We start from the raw sequence: 17,450 nt of genomic DNA, 5'->3' as shown, positions 1-17,450 counted from the left end.
CTGAAAAGCCTCAGAATGGGCAGGGATGGTGACAAGGGATGGACCACTTGATGTTACCTGTTCTATTCATTCCCTCTGAAGCATCTGGCATTGGCCACTGTCGGAAGACAGCATACTGGGCTAGCTGGACCTTTGGTCTGACCCAGTACGGCCATTCTTATGACCACAAAAACCATGATAGATCACTATCATCTTCATAGAGCACAAGAGGTGTGAACTAAGTCCCTCTCTAGCTGCCCACTCCAGAGGGAATACTCTTGGTCACTTGAGGATTACAGAACCCAGTGGTCTGAGCTCCAGATATCTACTCTTCGACCCTGGGCAGTCTATAAAAACCCTATACAAAAAAAAATGTGATCTGCTATCTTACATTTGCCTCTAAGACACTGTCTTCTGCAATGTTCTGTACAGTTCCAAGCATAATATCAAGAAATAATCCTGATGTTTGAAAATCCCTGATTCCTAGAGGCTATCAGTAGAACAAAAGCAACTTTTATGAAGATATACCAACTTTTATTTATTGGTTTAACTTGCTACAGTACTGTGTGGATAAAATACATACATTTCAATTTTCTTTGCTCATAATAAATCACAGTTTATAAAAAAAAAGTCTCAAAGTGCATCAGTGACAAAATGGAAACCCATCTTTACATAAACTGTTTCCAATAAAGTAATGAAATCTATTAATAACCTAGTACAATGGTTCTCAACCTTTCCAGACTACTGTGCCTCTTTCAGGAGTCAGATTTGGCTTGCGTACCCTCAGGTTTTATCTCACTTAAAAACTACTTGCTTACAAAATCAGACATAAAAATACAAGTGTCACACCCCACTATTACTGAAAAATTGCTTACTTTCTCATTTTTACCATATAATTATAAACAAGGTGGATAAAAATCAATGATTTTTTGGGGAAAAAAATCGGATTTTTTAATTTAATTTGGATTTTTTGGATAAAATGCTTTTTGAGGAAAAACCTATCTAAAGATAGTTTTAATTAAGATACATTATAGCTCAAAGATATCTCATCATAGAATACGGATTATAAATTCTAATTCTATAGTATGAGACAATATATTCATGTAATGTCTAAGAAAAGTTTTGTAAATGAGTTCCAATAGTTCAGGGATTAGGGACCCAATTTTATGAGGTTCCAGGGGCTTCTGTATAGATTATTTAGGTTAATCTTTCCATCTACCCAATGGGACTCGATATCTTCTAGACCAGACATGGGCAAACTATGGCCTGTGGACCACATCCAGCCCACGGGACCGTCCTGCCCGGCCCCTGAGCTCCCGGCAGGGGAGCCTAGTCCCTGGCCCCTCCCCCGCTGTCCCCCTTCTCCCGCAGCTATGCCAGCCGTGCTTTGGCCTGCCGCTCCTGCTGGGCAGCGTGAGGAGCGCACTGGCTCTGGCCGGGTGCGGCAGCTGTGAGCTTCTGCTGCTGGTAAGGGGACGGGGGGGTTGGTAAGGGAGTGGGGGGAAGTCAGGGAGGAGGGGGCGGTTGGATGGGGCAGAGGTTCTGGGGGGGCGGTCAGGGGATGGGTAACAGGGAGGGTTGGGAGTGGGAGTCCTGGGGGGATTGTCAGGGGGGTGGGAATGTGGATAGGAGTTGGGAGGGCAATCAGGGGACGGGGAGCAGTGGGGAGGTTGTATTTGTGGGTGGGATCCCAGGGGACAGTTAGGTTCCCGGGGTTCCTGGGAGGGGGTGGTCAGGGGATGACGAGCAGAGGGCGGTTGGATGGGGGGGTGGGAGTCCCGGGGGGCTGTCAGGGGGAAGGGAGTAGGGGGTTGGATGGGGGCGGGGGTCCCAGGAGGGAGTGGTCAGGGGACAAGGAGCAGGGGGGGGTTAGATGGGTTGGAGGTTCTGAGGGGGGAGTCAGGGGGCAGGAAGTGGGAGGGACCGGATAGGGGTGGGGGCCAGGCTGTTTGGGTTGGCACAGCCTTCCCTACCTGGCCCTCCATACAGTTGCGCAGCCACGATGTGGCCCTCGGGCCAAAAAGTTTGCCCACCCCTGTTCTAGACTGAGCACTATCAGAGATGCTTAGTTTTGCAGTTCTCAAACTGTGGATTTGTCTCTCCAGAGATAACATGCTTGTTAACAGCAAAAATGTTTTAAATAAAATAAATAAATAAATAAATAAATAGAGGTGAGAAATAACAGACCTCAACCTATTGTCCCTCTGCAAATTTGTGTACACAGAGTAAATCCCTTACCTCTCTCAAAAGTAAAAAGTTTCAAAAAGTTCAATGAATAGAAGATTGTTGGTGATGGAATAGATCTGAACAAGGGGAAGAAGTCTGGAGATAAACATGAGAAGGAAGGGACAGGCAGTAGAAACAAAAGTGAAACTCTTTGAGCAGCATATTCCAGAACTCTTGAGGTCTTTCTGAGTGTAGCCTTCATTGATTTGAGATCTACCATAGCATTATCTCACTAGAAGGGAAAACCTATAATGGCACCAGGCCATAAAAGAAACCCAGTTTGGGAATATTTAATAAAAGTTCCTTTACCTGTGGGTAAGACAGCCATGCACACAAAATGCAAATAGTGCAACAAAGAAATGCAAGGCCTGGTTACAAAAATGAAACAACAACATCATGAGACGTGTTCCTTCTCAGGAGGAAGCTGCGTTGAAGATGATGAAAGGAACATGTCTGAACATGCAGGATCTTCAGGTTAGCAAACTTTTTTATTTCATACTTCTTTCTTAAGGACTGCCTGTCTTCTTTCCGGACTATTCTTGAATTCTCATGTTTGAGCAAAAAATATAGTTGTTACTCTATGGTACTATCATTTTAGACGCATTCTGATAAAAAATAAATAGCTGAAATAGGCAGATTTTCCTTTTACAATTTCACCTTTAAAGTAGTACTGAGTGTCAATGAATGCAATGAGTAATACTAAATGAACAGTATGGTAATAATAATTAAACAACTGCATTGACTTATTTTGTTTAGGAGAATCCACCCTCAACATACACGATTCTGAAGACGATCCACCTTCAAGATCACCATCATTTTCTATAGTTTCAGAGTTATCTGCCAATGATAGTGTTTCAGTCACATCATGTATGTCACATAGCCACAGTATATCATCTGTAGCAAAAAGGAAAAAAAAATCTCCATCATCCAGAAAAAACCATAGATACGTTTTTGATAAGAACCAGCAGATTACAAAAAGAGGTAATTGATGAAAAAATTGCCCAGTTTGTTTATGCAACAAACTCTCCTTTCCGTATGATTGAGAACCCACTCTTCATTAACATGGTTCTGTCATTAAGACCGGGATACAGTACACCCAACACAGCAGATGTTGCAGGCAAATTGCTGGATAAAGTATATGAGAGAGAAATCGAGCAGTGTGCAAAAGGTCTAGAGGGTAAAATTGCTAACCTGAGTTTTGATAGATGAAGCAATGTCCACAATGATCCTGTTGTATGTGCTTGTGTGACAACAGAAGAAGGAATATCTTCCTTACAGAAACAATTGATTACATCAGGAAATGCACACACAGCAGAATACTTACAAGAAGTAGCAGTAAAAGCTATAACAGACTGTGAAAAAAAATTCAAAGCCTAGAATGCAGTTTGGTCACAGACAATGCTGCAAACGTATCCAAGATGAGAAGAAATTATTTAGAAGAGAGTGATGAGAGTCCCAAGCTAATAACATATGGTTGCAGTGCTCATTTGATGCACCTCCTACCAAAGACTTCAGTGTTTCAGAAATAAAGGTGAATGTTGTTGAAATTGCAAAATACTTCCTGTAGCGGGGTGGCTACCCGCTCCTGCCCTTTGGGGCTTTAAAACAGCCCTGGGAAGGGGCTTTTTGGCTGGGCTGATTGGGGAAGTGGCTGCAGCTGGAGGCCACGCCCCAAACTGAACAGGGCTTTTAAGAAGGCAGGGAAGCCAGGAGCAGTCAGTCTCTCTCTGTTTTCAGAGGGAGATGGGCCCGGCTGCTTTGAGGTTGAAAAGGTACCTATGGTGAAGCAGGGCTGGGGAAGGGCTGAGGAGCCAGGGAAGCTCCAGCCTGGAAAGCCCCAGGCTGCGGCCTAGGAAAGGGCAAGAGGTACTGGGGGTTGCAAGGGACATCCCAGGAGTAGGTAAAGCAGCAGGTCCAAACCCCTTTTGCCTGTGATGAGTGGGCCGATGCTGCAGTCTGCCCCAGGGTGTGGAGCTAGACCATGACTGTCAGCGGCCACTACTGAGGCAAAGTGTGGATAGTAGGGTGGGGGCTCCCCTGGGAGGAGGAGACCCAGTTATAGTTAAAGGGGCACCGGGTCCAGGGAGGGACACGGGGCCAAGAGCAAAACAGGTGGATCACCAGCCTGCAGGGGGCGCTCCGGACTGGAAGAAGAGCTAATTCCCGGAGTAACCAGTAGGAGGCGCTGCAGGGGTGAGTACCACCCTGTTACACTTCCGTAACGACCACTTTGCGGCAGCTGCTCTGAAAGTAATAGGAGAAATCAAGCTAACTCTTCCACAAGACATGCGATGGAACTCAATAGTGGACTGTTTTGAGCACTATATCAAGAACTGGCTGAATCTGATGACAGTTTGTGAACAAAATCGTGAAAAAAATAGATGTCACGGTCACAGCCAAAGTTCTCAACATTGGGCTTAAGAGAAATGTTGTACACATGCTGAGTACCCTGAAGCCTATTTCTGTAGCCTTGAACAAAATGCAGGGAAATAGCTGTTTTATTGCTGATGCTATTGAAATTAGGAAGGCACTGAGTGAGATCTTAAAAAGAGAAATATGCAATTACAGAGTTCAATTACAAGCATTAAAAATATGAATAGGACAAGCACTATCTTCAGCTCATTTTCTTGCAAATATTTTCAATACTTGGTACCAGGGTCAAACCTTAACTGCTGAAGAAGAGGAGTTGGCTATGACATGGACATCTAGCAATCATCCCTCCATAATGCCAACTATAATAAACTTCAGACCTAAGGGTGAACCATTAAAGAAATATACCGTATGTTTGCTGATGATGTTTTAAAGAAAGTCACACCAGTGAACTGGGGGAAGTCACTTAAGCATTTGGACTCAGAGACTGTTGAAGTGATAATCTAACTTTTAACAGCAGTTGCTTCTTCTGCTGGTGTAGAAAGAATATTTTCTTCCTTTGGACTAATTCATTACAAATTGTGAAGTCGTTTGGGACCTGAAAAAGCAGGAAAGCTTGTTTTTCTTTTCCAGATTATGAACAAATAGGAAAATGAAGGTGAAGACGACCGAGTTAGCTGCAGAAGCCAATATTTTAAGTTTCTCATGTTGACCTGGCTGACATAGTCGATTTAGGGTTTTGGTTTTTTAAATATTTTATTTAACTATTTTATTTAAAACCAATTTTAATAAAAACAAGCCTGATTTTAAAAAACTTGAGTGTTTAACTAATTCAAATGCTTGTTTTGTTTAATTATTATATGTTTGGTGTTGAAGAAAAATCCAGAATACATAACGTTGTTGTTTTAGTTGAATAAAAATTTTAATGTCTGTCTGGTGATGTTCTTTTCCTAATGCAGAATGCAAGAAAATTCTCCAAATATTAATGATTAACCTGTTGAACTGGAGATAGTTCACCTCCTAATGACTTCATAAATATCTGCTTCAATTACCTTTGGTAAATTAAATAACCAAACAATCATTCATTTTCTGATATAGCAGCAAAACTAATTTGAAAAGTTTTCAAAATAAATCACTTTAAAAATGTATAGTGTGTACCTTCTAAAAATGAAACCTACATCTATCTCTGAGTTGTGAAGAGTATGTATTAAGATTATAAGAACAAACAAGAATGCACTTTTATATAGACATCCATGATTAAATTGAGTCTTCCTGACTTGTGATTTAAATCAAATCCACCCTGCTACCTGACATACCATCAAAACCATACCACTAACTATCTCCAAGCAGAACAGATCAATTACAGTGATTTCCAACAAAGATGCACTTAGGCCCCAATCTGCAAACACTTAAGCACATAGGCAACTTTAACCATGTAATTAACCCCAATGAATTTGAGAAAGGGACAGAGCTGTTAATCGATTGGAAGTGATTAGCGTTTGCAGGATTAAGGTCTCAGGTATGATCCAGAAAAATAAAGAAATGAGCAAGTGAGCGATGGTGGGGGAGTGCGAGCGATGGAGGGAGGGGGATGGAGTGAGCAGAGGGCGGGCTCAGAGAAGGGGCAGAGCAAGGATGTTCGGTTTTCTGCTATTAGAAAGTTGGCAACCCTAGGAAAGGAAGAGTCTTCTTCTTGCGATAAATAATCTCTCAGAGTTGGTGCGGGGCTGTGCTGATACAGCTTGATTCAAAGCCCACTGAAGCAAGTGGATAAAGACTCCCATTGACTCAGATGGGCACAGGATCAGGCCTATGTACTCCAAAGAAAGCCCTCTCAAGTTCTACTCATCTGAAAGTAGGAAGGAAATATATTTGCTTTGTGATGCGTTTTCTTTTGCAAATGCATTAACTTGCAAGGCCTATTAGTAACATTTAGAGCAACAAAGTACCTAAACATATCTTAGAATACTGTTTTTGCATGTCTGCAGACTATCTAAACAAGAGATGTGCACATGAAGAGCTTTTATATCTGTTCTATCACAGATGAAGTAAGCAGTTAACAGTCTTAAGTCATCACGAACAGCAACAATGCAAACATATGGTGACAAAAGACAAACATACGCATCACTACTTCATAGTGCAATCAAGATTATTTTTATGCATAAGGCAGTTATCAGACTCCATTCAGTATTATTTGGCTCCCACAGCAGAATAAGAAACATTTTAAAAGCATGGGAAACTGCTCTTAGTGACACTTGGTCTGAAACACATTAGCAAAAGATATGTAGCAATAAAAGAACCATTGCAATTAGTGTAAAATTTTGCAGGTCATATTACAGTCTTTTACAGAAGATATTAATTATTCCATGCAAAATGGCATCTTGCCAAACATGCCACCCCACTGCTAAAGATGTAAAATAAGATTGGTACCCTGTTTCAGATGCTTTGGAGCAGTCCAAAGTTGTCAAATTACTGGAATACAATACAATTTTAGTTCATAATGTCAAAAAAACCCAAAACAAAACAAAAAACTTCGGCCAGCCACCTACAAAAAGTCCTTTCCAGCCATTCAGTGCTGAGGAAAGCGCATCTCAGCTTTCCTCCAAAGCCCAGATACATACAAGTCTCTTTCAGTGTGCCTGGATGGTCGCCAAATTTGGGCTATTTCAGATCAGAAATGGACGGAGCAAGTTCAGAAGCCCTCACAGGAAATGTTCTGCTAGCTAGCCCCTCTGTCTTTTTTAATGAGAAGATTCCAGCTCAGGAACCTTTGGTGACTACAGCTGTGGCAGAAGGATATGGAGAGAAATTGATTCCTTAGGCAGGCTGGTGGTCCCAACCCATTTAGGGCTTTATGGATTATAAACAATATCTCAAAACTCCACTTGGAGATCAATGGGCAACCAAAGCAGATCCAAGAGCACTGCTGTCCTATGTTCCCAGGATGATGACCCACTCAATAAACAAAGCACTGCATTCTACACCAGCTTCAATCTGAACAGTTTTAAGGGGTAGCCTTAGGTGAAGGTTCCACAGTAATGTTAAATTGTCCATGCTGCATATAAAGAAATATCATAAACATAATACCACACATTTCCCAAATAAAAATTAATATCTGCAGAGGTGGCTCTAACTTACAGTTAGAGTTGCCTGTGATAGATCCCTAGGGAGCCATTTGGCAGCCCAGAATAGACAGAGTACTGCTCCTGCCCTTGACATGCCCTAACTAGATTGGCATAATGGGCCACAAAGCAGCCCAGAAATGTGGCCCTTAACTGCTGACCTAATTGATGAATGGAAAGTTGTCATTTACTTGAAGTTTTGGATGAAAATTATAACCAAAGCAGATTCTCTTTATACTGAAGCAATGTTTAATGTGTTTTTTTAAATTGTGACAAACTATATTGCTGCATTGTATATTTGTTATATATGCTACTTTCCACAGATGGAAGGCTCCATATGGTACAGCATATTGTACTGAAGACAGTGAGGAAAAAAAAACCCAAAAATTAACGAATAAAATGTCAGACATTTTCATGGTAGGAGAGGAAGACAGAGGAATAAATGAGATAGAGACTTCATCACAAAATATCTAATAGCTTAGGGGAACATGCACTGGACTTCAAACCAGAAGACCATGAGGACTAGTTGCAGCTCCTACACTGTTAATATTTGAGCGGACTTCTTCATACCCCTTTGGTGCAATTCTGGGGCATGTGCAAGAGCTTCTTGGGACAGAGGGCACTAGTTTCAGGGCCTGTCCAAATGGATCAAGAGCAGAGTCCCCACTACCAAGATTGGGCCCAGATTAATGAGTTTTGGGGCCCTGTGCACTATGGAAGATGTCCACTCACCAACCTTCCTTAAAAGTGCCGCTGCCCCTTATGTACCCCACCCACCACATACCCTACAATGCCCCTCTCCCCAGCCCCATGTAGACTCCTGAATGCCCCTCGCACCCCACAGATATGCCAATAATTCTTCAACAAAACCCTCACTTATTCTGATAATCCCTACACACATCCCAGAAGCCCTGACATACATCTGGCTCACTGCAATCCCCAATACCTCAGGTGCATTGGTCCTTCCCCCGCAAAATCTTCCACTCATCCCCAACCTCTCACCCCCAAGAGTCCCCACTTACCTCATAGCCCACCAACAACTCACCACCAGTCCCTTGACCTTCCCGGCCACTCATTGGTACTGCTTCCGTTCCAGGCTAGGGTGGATCCTCCTGATCCCAGATGTCCAGTTCCACTCACTCTCATTGCGTGCCCCTCACTCACACAGCCCCATACCATGACAGAGGGGCAGCCAGGCCAAATCTGAGAGACGGCCATTGCAATCTGGTGCATGGGGTGCATTTATTTTGTTTTCTGCTGGTCAAGGACCCCCCCTGAGATGGAGGCCCTGTGCAAGTGTACATAGTGCACAATTGTTAATCCAGGCCTGACCAAGAGAGGTGTCAGATAAGAGGTCAATATCATGGCGTGTGCCTAGAGGCCAAAGCCAGGAAGAGTGCCCAGCCTCAGCAAGTGAGGGGCATGTGGGATTCTGCATTTGGATCCCCTCACAGCAGTCTGGTGAGTGTCCAACAGGGAGACCTCAAACAGACCTGTGACACTGCCATCTTAGGGAAAGCAATTATCATTCACCCATTTTTACACATGACTGAGAAAAGTTTTGCAAGATTACTTCAGGAATAGTTAGGAACAAATCTGAGGTCTCTAATACGACAGATCACTGCTCTGCCACTTAGCTACACTACCTTTCAGAATGAATATGCAAAATTATGTCCTTAGCTATTTTGCCTCTAACCAACAGACACTGCTCCCAGAGTCAGGAATAGAATCTGGGAATCCTGATCCCCAATATTTCAGTGCTATCTCAGGTATAATTACACAGTGTACTGGCCAAATGTGTGTTGTGTCCCTCCTATGGGTCAGTCCCTATCAAGGATAATAACTAGGGTGGATAAAAAAAAATTGATGATTTAAAAACAATAATAAAAAATTTATTTTTATTATTTAAATCAGATACCCATATTTATTAAATTAACCTACTGTAAATTAACGCCTTGGCTACACTGGTGCTTTACAGCACTGCAACTTTCTCGCTCAGGGGTGTGAAAAAACACCCCCCTGAGCGCAGCAAGTTACAGCGCTGTAATGCGCCAGTGTAAACAGTGCCCCAGCGCTGGGAGCGCGGCTCCCAGCGCTGTAAGCTAATCCCCTCGGGGAGGTGGAGTACCTGCAGCGCTGGGAGAGCTCTCTCTCAGCTCTGGCGCTGCGATCACACTCGCATTTCAAAGCGCTGCCGCGGGAGCGCTCCCGCGGCAGCGCTTTGGAGTTTCGAGTGTAGCCAAGCCCTAATTTTGAAATTAGCAACCTATGTTAAGGCCTAAACTTATTATAATCTATTAAAATCATTTAAATTAAATACAAAAAAAAATATTAAACATGTTTGTTGCCAAGTTTTAAAGAGAATCATACTACTGAATTGGTAGAAGTCCACTGGCTAAGCACCTGGAGCAGAGTTTGTTGACTTGCTAAACCAGCTTTTGACAGCAGAAGCCTCTTCTCCAAGTGCAGAGAGAATATTTTCTTCATTTCAGTTTATTTAACTAGTTCAGTTCAATGACTAGTTCATTCAAAATTAAGAAACCAACTGAGAGCTGAAAAAGCAGGAAAGTTTGTTTTCCTCTTCCACTCTAGGAACAACAACTAGGTGTGAGAGAATAAGATCTAATAATTCTAGAATCTGGAAGGATATGTTGACTCCGAAACAATCATTCAGTTTGCTAACTACAGACAACACTTTCTTCTTTAATCAATTAGTAAGATCAGTAAGACACGTTTGCTAATTTTTTTCTTATGTATCCAGTACATTTAATGTAGTTTTATTTAATAAAACAATTCAAATTGTGTTGTATTTGAATATCCATCCAAATAGAACTCGATGCAAATCGCAAGTAAAATATTAATAATCATCAGGTAAATAAGAAATGAGTTGATCACCATTTTCTAACATAAAATATGTAAAAATTAAGAATCTGAAAAAATTTAAGTTATGCTACATAATTGCTTAAACAAACATGTATAGATATAGTACACCTCCTCGTGAGTAAAAGGAAGCAGCAAAATTAGTGGAAAGTCTATATTTAGTTGCAGATCAACATGCTTTACTGCTGCGTTTTTCAAACTTCGGTCACAACCAAGTACTGGGTCGCAGCATGTCAGGCACTGGGTCACTCTGGTCAGCACCGCCGACCGGGACGTTAAAAGTCCCATCAGCGGTGCTGCCCAGCTAAGGCAAGCTAGTACCTACCTGTTTCAACACCACCTTGAGCCCATCCCCAAACCCAGAGCCCCTCCTGCACCTCCAACCCCTTCTCCTTGCCCCTCCTCCAGAACCTGCACCCCCAGACCACAGCCCTGACACCCTCCTGCACCCCAAACCTCTGCCCCATCCCAGAGCCCCCTCCCACACCCTGAACCCCTCATTCCTGGCCCCACCTCGCAGCCCTCACCCCGGCACCCCAATCCTCTACCCCAGCCCTGAGCCCTTCCCAAACCCCTCACACCTAGCTCTGTTGGGTCACAGGCATCAACAATTTTCTTCAACTGGGTGCCCAGAAAAAAAAGTTTGAAAACCACTGCTTTACTGGACACGGATGAGAATTAATCTTTCTTTCGGAAAATAATTAAAAAGTACTATTGAAACACACAATTAAAACGGATGAATTAAATCAATGTTTCCTGCTTGTTGATTTAAATCACAATTAAACAGTGATTTAAATTGTTTTGATTTAAAAATCAGTCTACCCTGATAATAACTTGTTTCATCAACTACTCCTACAGCTCAAGTGGAAAAAGTTTGTATTATTGAGCTGAAAACCCTGGGTTTAATCCCTGTTGATGATCCATATGGGAGAAAATACTATGTAATTGAATCTTAATGCCTACACACTCAAGGCTGAATTGAGGCTGATACTTTTCATAAGCATGAACTCTAAAAATTGTTTAAGATTACATGTATGCAAATTATTTGTAAATATTAAAATTAGTTCATTCAATAATTGGCATGTAATGTCAGCACATGAAGCTGCAAAAAATGACAGCTATGTCTTTATATAATCCAATAACATTTGTTGTCATATATATTAGTACCTATATTAATGGCTGTATCAAGAGGTATTAATAAGTATGAAAAAAATCTGATTATTCTTCCAAATGTTCACTTCTCTGGAGTTATTACACTGGAAAGAGCACTATTTGAACACCAATTCAGTCTGCAAAATACCAGATGATGTAGAATTAGTTGATATTCAATAACCCAGAGTAACCCAAAAAAAATAATAATTAAAAATTCAGGACAATTACAAGAGTGGGTGAAGGAGAAGAGACTGGGGGAAAAAAATTGTACGGAATAAACACACCATCAGAATACTAAGTGACAAGAACACTGAGTGGAATGATTTTCTAATACACTGAACATTTCTGATGAGAGAAAATGAATTCTTGGAGCTTATAAGGCTTAGTGGCTCATACGGGAACCAGCTGCAACATTCAGTTAAATACAGTAAACAAGATTTTTTTTCCCCCTCGCTCAGTAGAGAAACTCCATCTTTAGACAGATCATAATCCTCAAGTTAAAAACTGCCCATTTATCTGATTTTATAATATAAACAACCAGAGGCAGCAATCAATATTTTTAGCTAAAAATGTACATATCTAGGGTTTCAATAACAGATTTATTTGATTTTGTCTGACATAACCAATGTCTTTAGCTCAGATACTTACTGGGTGACATTTTCTGTGACTGTTCTACATGCCTAAGATGCTATTTGTTTTATACACTCAACCTCTGCCCCCAAAATCCTAAAACAATTTTTTGCCTTCAAGCGTCCTTGCTTCTTTTAAAAATAAAGACCGCTACAACTGAAGTTTAGACTGGACTTTTCATCCCAAGGACCTCAAATGTCTAAGTTATACACAAAACAGCTACCTTCTATATACAATGCAAATTTATTATCTACAATGCAGATCTCAATGGCATATTCTGCATTTATTTCACACATTTGCTCCAAACACAGAACTTCCACTGACCTCAATTAGAATTTTGCACATTGCAAAAGTGCTTTACAAACACATAAAGGTATCATTTCACTTACCACAAGGATTAAATGCCTAAGTGAACTCTACATAACAGGTTAAGATAGGAAATAAAGAAAAGTACTTTAACTGATTGAAACTGCAGCTGAAATTTAGGTAGGTAGAATGTAATTACTCAGACTGGAGTTCGAACAGGATACAAAGGCTAAGGGGATAATATCCCCATCACTTGTTTAAAGTATTGTGTGATCTTTAATGGGCACATTTGGCCAAGACAAGTTTTATGTCTTGTTTGCACTGCAATTAGAATTGATTTGAAGAACATCACTTAACAGATCATCAATATTATCTTCTGCAGGAGTTGGATTTTCTTTGGAGGTCTCCCATCGAAATAAAGACCAGGCCCACTTCTAAGCAGCCGATGTGAACTGCCAACAGAGGAGAATTTTGAGATTCCAAAAAGTGGTTTCAATCCAATTCAAAATTTTGAAAATTTTCTGCAAACTGGAATTATCATTCTATAATCAGTTCTACTGGGAGCCTGGGTTCTGGGGGAGTCTGCCTGACAGGTTGCCAAAAACCAGGGACCATGGAAGCCCTTAGAGGGCTGACTCCAGGGCAGTCTGCCTGGTTGGGTGTTCCAACTCCAGCGTAGCTCCTGCAGCCAGGAAGCCTAGAAGTCCTGGGAACCAAGGCTGTTCAGAAGCCACAAGCCTAGGAGCTGGGGGCAGCCCACAAAGTGGGCTGCTGGGAAGCCTAGCAGGTGGGCAGAAGAGGAATCAAGTTGGTGAACTGGCAGAAAACTGATGGAACCCCCCCAAGCTTCTAGAGGAATTCTGTCAAAACTGACAGTCCTGCAGAATGTGTTGATTTCAACAAATAAACAAATTCTGAAGAAAAAAATATTTCTAATTTTTTCTGACCAGTTCTAGTTTTAACTCTGTAAAATTATTAGGGATTTTTTCCTTCTGCGTGAGCTAATCACAGTTTAAGGAACAGCAAACAAGGATACCCAGTGGTCATTACTGTGTAATTTCAGATAGTAGAATTATATAAGCTCTTGAGTAATATTCTGTCAACGAAGTCTACTGGGCTCCTGGCTTTGAACTGATTTTCTTAGTACACCTTGAACAATAATTTTAGCCAATATACTTATTTGTAATAAATCTGCTAAAATAACATGCATATCTTAAAAACATGGATCTTTTCAATTCAGATAAGCACAAAATAAATAAGAGTGTTTATATTACATCTAAAATGAAATAGGCCGCAATATTTAAAGTTGGAAGTAAAAGCTATTTCAAAAATAGTTGGCACAGAAAAAGTTGTCTGTTCTACTTTTTCCAAATTCAGAATGTTTTCCCAATTCTTAGGTTGTAATGAACAAGTATATAACAATGTCCCATAAATTAGAGCTAAATAAGTCCATCACCCATGCAGATAGTTTCCTGCAGTACATACGCTTGTTTACCATTGTACTTCTGGGTGTTTAAATGACTGGGAGAAAAATAATTCAATTTCAATATGAAATTAATTGAAATTTACTGAAATTTCTAGTTGCACACAAAAATATAAAAAATTACCTTTAAAACCATCCTAGTGATCTTTTACCAGTTTAACTGAAAGGAGAGTCTTCTAATGTCCTCCATGTGTTACTCTAAACAAAGAACATAGTGTATCTTTCATTATTAGAATTATTGTTTTCATATCTACAAGTCCCAATAAACTATTAACAGACATATATGCATACTGAGCAACATTCTTAGACAATGAGAAATAGCTCCCTTAATTACTGCTTACTCCTTAACACAAGAAAGACAGAGATTTGACTGGAATAGAGAGAAGATATGCAGTCTAGCTGATAGGAACCAAGACACAAGAACTCTTGAATTTTAATCTTAACTCTTACCGAAGACCTGCTCTGTGTCATTGTGCAAGTCACTTAACCTCTGCGTCCACCTCATAATCAACCTCACAGGAGTGTAGTGGAAGTCAATTATGCCGGTGAAGTGTTTATATATATTATAAACATACACAATTATTCTTCTCTCACATGTGATTGTATTCAGATATTACAAAAATAAAAGATAATTTCTGATTTACTTTTTTTTAAAAAGAGTTCCAAGTGTAACTTGTTGAATATTTTGTTGGAATTCAGTAATACTAGACATTCACCTTTATCAAAGCAGAAGGGCTCTGCTCATGCTGTTATTTCATAAAAAGATGTGCTACTGAAACTGGTGAAAAAGGATATTCATTTTCAGTCTTGCATTGTGTTTTACCATTCTGAATCCCTAACATATGAAGTAATATATCATAAACATATCCCGGTCAATGCATGCAGCTGATAAATAGGTAAGGAACACTTTCAGAGAGGTATATTCTAGTGATCTGAGTAGTTTTACAGTTCTTTACAGTTCTAACTCTGATGTAGGCCTTTCTGAGCTCTTGAGCATGTCAAATAGTTGTCACATTTTCCACTTAACCCCTGCTTCAGTTTTCCTATCTGTAATATAGGAATACTATTTCCTATATCTCAGAGGTCTATGAGAATTGGTTGATAAGCACTAAGTGCTAATTATTATTATTTTCTCTATACCTGCTTCTTAGTTCATATTCTTTTACACACACATTTTAAACTCAGTGTTTCAGCAGTGGAACAGCTATTGTTTCAGTGTTTTATGATGGAAACCAAATGTTTCCCTACTGAGGCCACAGAAATGATGCTATGCTTTGCATTTCCTCACTTCTCTGAAACTATTATGAAATTCTCATTAGTATCTGTGATAAATGAAGGAGGGGTATAGCTCCCTTTTATGGGCACCCAGCCAGCCAGTTAGCTAAACAATTCCTCTTAGTAGCTCTTCTCTACTTGCTTTACCTGTAAAGGGTTAACAAGCCCACAGGTAAAAGGAAAGGAGTGGGCACCTGAGCAAAAGAGCCAATGGGAGGGCTAGAACTTTTTAAAATAGGGAAAAAAACCTTCCCTTTGTCTGCTTTTTGTTGTCCTCTGGAGAGCGGAGACACAGAGCAACAATGCTGTAAGCAGCTTTAAAACCACATAAGAAAAAGCATCAAATCATACCTCAAACTACTTATCTGAAACCCCAAATATGTAAGTAAATCAGGGAATGACTAGGAAGATGCAATTGTCATGGGTTGCATCACAGAACCCTCCTTGGGAGCTGCCACCTGATGTGCCAAGACTACCTCTGCCCCTGCTTTCCCTGCCAACTCAGGACCCCAGCACCCTGTCTTGCTGAGCCAGACACTCCCGTCTGCTCCAACAAAGACCCAGGGTCTGAATTAATTGCCCCAAAGCTGCAGGCTTACCTGAAAGCAGCTAACAGAAGTGTTCTTGTCTTTAACACTCAGATGCCCAACTCCCATGGGGTCTAAACCCAAATAAATCCATTTTACCCTATATAAAGCTTATACAGGGTAAATTCATAAATTGTTCACCCTCTATAACACTGATAGAGAGATATGCACAGTTGTTTGCTCCCCCAGGTATTAATACATACCCTGAGTTAAATTAATAAGTAAAAACTGATTTTATTGAATACAGAAAGTAGGATTTAAGTGGTTCCAAGTAGTAATAAACAGAACAAAGTAAATCACCAAGCAAAATAAAATAAAACGTGCAAATCTATGTCTAATCAAACTGAATAGAGATAATCTCACCCTCAGAGATGCTTCAGTAAGTTTTTTCCTCAGACAGGACACCTTCCAGGCAGTAGCATAGCTAGGGTGGTGCAGGGGGCGCAGTCGCTTCCCCTCAGCACATTTTCCAAAAGCGGCGCCTTAGTTAGGGGTTACCATGGCGCCAGCGGGCAGGGCCCATGCTCTGCTCTGAAGCTTCGCCTGCTGGGCCAACGCTGGGCTCCTGCAGGCAAGGGGGGGCAGTAAAGCCGGAGGAGCCATGGGGGTGGGGGCGGCACAGCCGGAGGAGCCATGGGGGTGGGGGCGGCACAGCCGGAGGAGCCATGGGGAGTGGAGGCGGGCGAGGAAGGTGAAGGAGACAGGCGAATGGAGCTGGCGACTCTCTCGCTCCTCCGGGGTGCATGAGGGGAAGGGGGCGGGCCCCAGGGAAGAACAGAGGCGTGCGGGGATGTCAGCCTAGGCGGGAGCCTCTGGCTCTTTGCCGCCCGGCCTGAGCCGGGCAAGCGGGGGATGAGTTCAGGGCGGCCAGCGCTCAGCCTGGAGCACAGAGACTCCCCCAAACTGCCCAAGGGGCTCGGACCCGCTAGGAGCTGTGTTCCCATCCAGGCATGAGGGTCAGAACCCCTGAGCAGAGCCAGGCCCTGTAACCCCGATCCAGCCTGTAACCCCCTCTGTTCCCTGCACACACACAGGGCTGGAACTGGGGGGGGGGGGGCTGCCGCACCCCAGGCTTGAAGGGGGGGGCACAGCATAGCCACAGCGCGGCCGGAGGAGCCATGGGGGTGGGCGGCATGGCTGGAGCCATGGGGGGGGGGGCGTGGGGGCGGCACAGCACAGCCGGAGGAGCCATGGGGAGGGGGGCGCGGAGCGGACGGAGGAGCCAGCCGGGCGGGAGGGGGGGCGCGGAGCAGACGGAGGAGGAGCCAAGGGGGTGTGGCCAGAGGAGGAGCCAAGGGGGGCGCCTTTTTAATGTTTGCTCCCCCTGCTCTTAGAACCTGGCTACGCCATTGCTTCCAGGCCTGGGCAGAATTCTTTCCCCTGGTACAGCTCTTGTTCTAGCTCAGGTGGTAGCTAGGGAATTCTTCATGATGGCTCCTC

The 17,450-nt window shown here is 42.3% G+C and overlaps 1 protein-coding gene across 10 annotated transcripts in view; it reads right to left on the bottom strand.

Annotated features, from left to right (window-relative positions):
- Positions 1-17,450, bottom strand: part of SHLD2 (shieldin complex subunit 2) — a 71,483-nt gene that overhangs the window by 46,622 nt on the left and 7,411 nt on the right. For 8 of the 10 annotated variants that reach the window (XR_005601136.1, XR_005601137.1, XR_005601138.1 and 5 more), the window contains exon 2: positions 14,273-14,346. The exons of the other annotated variants lie outside the window; for them this stretch is intronic. The gene's annotated coding sequence lies outside the window, so the exon portion shown is untranslated. The remainder of the gene's footprint in view (positions 1-14,272; positions 14,347-17,450) is intronic. 10 annotated transcript variants of the gene reach the window in all.

The sequence above is a fragment of the Mauremys reevesii genome, linkage group 7 (genome assembly GCF_016161935.1).
Source record: "Mauremys reevesii isolate NIE-2019 linkage group 7, ASM1616193v1, whole genome shotgun sequence".
NCBI lineage: Eukaryota > Metazoa > Chordata > Testudines > Geoemydidae > Mauremys > Mauremys reevesii.
This window is presented reverse-complemented; position numbering and strand designations above follow the sequence as displayed.